The sequence below is a fragment of the Pan paniscus genome, chromosome 13, assembly GCF_029289425.2.
Source record: "Pan paniscus chromosome 13, NHGRI_mPanPan1-v2.0_pri, whole genome shotgun sequence".
Lineage (NCBI taxonomy): Eukaryota > Metazoa > Chordata > Mammalia > Primates > Hominidae > Pan > Pan paniscus.
Window position 1 is genome coordinate 63,931,625 of NC_073262.2, and position 5,242 is coordinate 63,936,866.

The 5,242-nt window shown below is 38.7% G+C and overlaps 1 long non-coding RNA gene across 1 annotated transcript; it reads left to right on the forward strand.

Moving 5' to 3' along the window:
* The first annotated feature begins 453 nt into the window (after positions 1 to 453).
* Positions 454 to 4,762, forward strand: LOC130541283 (uncharacterized). Its single transcript, XR_008955322.1, has 3 exons — positions 454 to 610; positions 1,139 to 1,182; positions 2,587 to 4,762. It is a non-coding gene; the product is annotated as an uncharacterized LOC130541283 (long non-coding RNA).
* The last annotated feature ends 480 nt before the right edge of the window (positions 4,763 to 5,242 follow it).

The window sequence follows — 5,242 nt, forward strand, 5'->3', positions numbered from 1 at the left end:
CAGCAGAATATTTTTTAGTTAGAATTGCCAGATTTAGCCAATAAAAATACAGGATGCCCAGTTAAATTTTTTGAATTTCAGGTAGATAACAATTTTTTACTCTAAGAATGCCCCATGCAATATTTGGCAACCCTATTTTTAACATCACATAGACTACATAAATATGAAGCTGAATCTTAGCAGATTCTCTCCTAGTTTGGGGCTGGGGAAGTGGTTAGGTGTGGAGCTAATATTTACTCTTTTTCCGCCCGTAATTTTCTTTCTTCCGTTCTCCTTCCGCAGGGAACGTCTTGGGGCTTCTCGAACATCTCTCAGCATTTACTGTACGCCCCCCTCCCCTCGCTTTTGCTGATAAAATGGTTGGTGTTGTGTTTAAAGTGTTTATAAAGTCTCCTCCGTGACAACGCGAGCGTTTAAGAGAGAGAATTCTTGGCACACCTCTTCCTCCCCTCCAGAGTGCCCCGGCGTCTTTCTAGCCTCCGCCTCCAGGCGGGTGAGGAGGTGACACCTGAGAATTCCTCCCTCTCACCCCTGACCCTGCCGGAAAGCGAAACTGAGATGCGGGCATTGGGCCCTGGGAAGCGTGGGGAAGGGGAAAGGAGAAAGCCAGGTGGGTTTTTAGGTCCCTTCCAGTGCCACACTGCGGGGCGTTGAGGGGCCGCGCGAGGCAGGCCCTTCCATGAGGCCTGGACTGGAGGCCTTTTCTAGGCGCCGGCGCTGGCCTGGGCCGCCTGCCGCCACGCAGGGGCCGCGCGCCTGGGCCCCAGAGCCCCTTTGCCGGCGGGAGGCCGGGGGGACCGACTGCTCTTGGCGCCCGGGGTCGGGGGAGGCCGGGAAACCTCGGCTCCCGGGCGACAGGCACCCAGGCCCTTCTCAGCCCCCCGGCCGCGGCCGCGCCCGGCCTCGCTTCAGCCGGGCGAGTCTTCCCCTCATTTGTTGCATTGTTTGCATTAGTATGAATATCTTGTTCTGTTTGTTTTGTCTCCTGAGAGCCAATAAAGCTGTGAGTTTTTTCTTTACACCAAATGCAGCTCTACGGGCGATCAATCAATGGGTAGTCTTCGGATAATCTGTGAGAGTGAGAAATCTAATAAAGCTAGCGACTAAAAAAGGAAAACAAAATCTATTTTTCTCTTAGGTTAACTACGTCAGGATTAATGTGTTCCACTTCTGCTGCCTGAGGTGGGTTTAACTCTTGTTCTTTCCCCCCCACCCACCCCAACACATTGATTTAAATGTCAAGATGGGAGGGGAAGAGGGCTGAGGAAAGAAAGAGAAAAGAAAAGGGATGTTTAGGAGCTTCTTAAATTTTCTGATGGCCGATTCTTTCAAGAAGAGGAAAGACAATACTTTCTAACGTCCCAGAAAATCAGAGAAATGGAGGATTCTAACAAAATGTAGTTTGGCAAAGAGGCCCTTCCTCAGTTTTCCGAACAGACAGGAAATGTAAATTGATAATGACGTAAATAAGTGATGATAATAAATCAAGTTATTATTAGTGCCCTCTGCCCCATCACTTGTTTGCTTTTGCTAGATGCTAAACTTAACTCCTCAAATGCATTTTTTGGAAGGCCCCTCAACCATCCTGAGCAATGCAGGAAATAAGAGAAAGATCATCTGCCTGGGCTGCTGCAGTTCTCCTCACAGCACAATGCAACCAAAATCATTTATAAACAGATCAAAATAACAATCTGAATTATCTAACATTAGCAGCTGAACTGAAGAGCCCAAGATTATGTGATGAATTGTTAAATTGCAGTAGCATTGTTTTGGATTGCTAATTAAAAAAAATAAGCAAACCCCATGACTCTAGATATGACAACTGAAAATACCCACAAATTATTTAATAAATGAAGTGTCTAACAACTTTAACACTTCCTGGTCGCCCTGTTAATAAATGTAATTTGAGGTAGATTTTTAAAATGTTCAATCTAAACAGTGAATTCATTACGCGCCATTCAGATCTCTAGATGCCTATGGACTTCTTGGAATTAGGTGTTAAATAGACAAAAGTGAACCAAACTGCCTTTAAAAGCACAGCATGACCATGTAATTCTTTTTCCAGTTTGTGGTAAAAAATGATGAAACTTCTTTCCAAGTAGCTATCACCCAGATTTAGTGTGAAAAGTAGTGTAATTGTAATTCACGCCATCAGGGTCTATCGCTGATAGACGATCAGCTGTTCTGTAGAGGGGAGAGGCTTTCTTTTCAAATAGGAAAGCTGCCAAGTGCTCTGCGATACCTCCAGCAAGCTTATCGGATTGAGTTCAGAGCCAAAACAGCAGCTGCACACATATGCAAATTGGCAATTAATAGTATAACATTCTGTAAAAAAAAAAAAAAAGTTTAAAAAAATTTTTAAAGAAAGTAGAAAGAAGCTACCTGAACATTAACCTTAACTGTAACTGGGACTTCTAAGATGAATGACTAAGGATTAATTACCCTCTGGAGAGGACTTGCTGTTTAATACCTTCTCTTACAGATCAAGTCTTTGTTGTCTTGCTGAGTTTTGTCTGTTTCATGGAACACAACAATACACTCTACAGGAAGAACTTTAACTAAAAAGCCCTTATATTTCGATTCCAGAAAATGGAGAAATTAAGTCCTTTCCATGGATCATTCCTTCTGTAAACAGAGATCACAAAGCAAGAGCTTCAGCATCCTCGTGAAAAAGACATTTTGTTCTGGGTGTCATCATCTCCTTCCACTACAGCTTGCAATTGGAACAAGCTTCACATCCTGGGGGTGCTGCCTATCTCTGTCTTGATTTCTGTCTGTCTATTCCTCCCATTGACAGGAATGTCGTTTGTATCCTCCACGCAGCAGTTTGCAGAAATCCAGCAAGGTTTATGGTTTATGTTGCCCAGCATGTATAAACACAACGCTCTCAAATGCTTTTTAAAAATCTATGAATTTGTTAGACGTCTTCACATCCTGGTCCTCCTACCCCAATTCTCAAACACAAAGTACTCTGTTGCCCTATTATAGTCCTGCGATAGTTCTGGCTAGGATTAGGTTGACGGTCTAAGCCCCAAGAAAGGCCTGGCATTTTCATAGCAGGCTTTCCCCAATGCTTTGAGTCTTCCTCTCTCACTCCCTTTTTCTTTTTCCCTCGGAGGAGGGGGTGTTGGGGGTGGGAGGTGATTAGTAAATGTTTCAGGTAATCTGTGAATTCTTAATAGTCATATTTCCGTGGTGGAAGATCTCCCTATTTCTCTGATGTGACAGGTTACAGAAACCTTGGTGTTGGGGGTTTTACAGATATTTACAAGTTCTAGGAGTTTGAACTTTGGGTCAAGATGTTGATTCCTTTTAATGTGTGAGGGTGAAGGAGGTTTTATTTTGCTTTATTCTTTTGGATGTTATGAGATGAGATTGTATCCAGTCTTGGCTGTAACCTATACCATAAATGCAGAGCTGCAACCATTATTTCTGTCTCTTTCTCTTTTTATCACCTACACTTCTAGAGATATTACTTTCAGTTTTATTGCAAATCATCTGTGTCTTTAGTTTAAACCATTATTTTTCATATACCCCAGGCACATTTCCCTTATAATGAGACAAATTTTAGATTATTAATGTTCTACCTAAAAGGATACTGTACACTTTTCATTGCCAATATGGGCTTTGAAGCTTAAATATCAACATTTTTATAGGAAATTTACCCATGTCAAATTTAAATATATTTGCTTATATTTCTTGGAAAAAAGATTTTGGATAACTATCAATTAAGCAGCCAATTCCATTTGGGGTGCAGAAAATTTTGAGCCCCTTGATAAGAAGGAACAAAATGTTTCCTCTAAATAACGAACTCTGGATCAGAAAAACTGAACTTTTCTAAATATTTATTATTAACAAAACTTTTTTTTGTCTGATTCCACTAGAAGCATTCTATGTTGTGAACACCATAAAGTTATCCTATGTTGTGAACACCATAAAGTTATGAGGGAAAAAATGTCAAATCTAAATTTTATTTAGAAGTAAGATATTGTTTTTCTGGACTTGCAATCCAATTCGAATGCATTGTTAGACTTTTCTGTTTTCTTATGATTAAATAACAATGGCTTAAAATGATAGCAAGTCAACTGAAAAGTTGCTTTGGAATAAAACAAAAGTGGGAATGCCAACTTTCTTTTCTTCTCTATAACTTCATTAACATGGTTGTATAGACATTTGCATGTAAAATGTAGCTAACAAAAATTACACAGAAGTAAATTTAGTCCTCTAGTGCCTACCTCTATGGTGAAATCAGACCATTTGGCATAGTCTGAAGTCTTCCAAGAAGCCTGGTTTCCACCTGGAAAATAAATTACTAAATTTGAATGTGTTACTTATACTATGGTGAGTTGTCTATCTGTTACATTTTATTTTAGTGCATATACTAGAAATTGTATTTAGGGTGTTCTAAAATTGTCATCTGTCAAGGTAGAGAATTATAATAATATAATTATACTCAGAAAGTGTTCTGATTTTAGATTATTTTGGCACTGTTACAAATATGATGAATTTTTAAAAAATTCAGAATGTTTATTACAAATTCATATGTTTAATTGTCAAATTTTGAGATTAATTTAGATAAGCTATAACCAAAGTTTATTTTCTTTGCATTTATTGGTACATAGTTAATGCTTATACACAGGCTTCAGTGTAACACCTATACACTATTACAATATTTAGCTGTACTTATTTGCTTTATCTTTAAATGGTACTTTGTCCCAAAATTTTCTGAGTTTGATAAATTATCAAACATTTATCAAATCACTGTTGCATTCTCTATTCATCAATACATTCTGTTTTAAATCATAAACAGTTTGATTCTGAGTTATAAGAAATATTTTGAGTAATCAAAGATTCTATGTTGTATGACATAAAGTATAATAATGAGATTATTGATGAGATGTCATGATCAGTGAAGACCATACTCAGTGAATTTATCCAGATAAAACTATGTGTTATAATGCCGCAAGTGTACACAGAGGTAGGAGATAAAGATGTGCTATCATGGCTCAGTAAAAACTCCTCACCACAGCTAGTGACAAGAACAAACAATGTTTTGTTAAAATCTGTAGGTTTTTCTTCGTCTCAAAGGATAGTGCATTAATCTCCTAAAGAAAGTAATTGTTCTCTCTGAAATGTACAGTAAGTTGAGTTAAACAACTAGAGCAAGTATGGTTATGGAATTTTATTTTCTCAAGCTCAGAAACTTTTAAATTTACTACAATATACCCAAATATGTCTAATT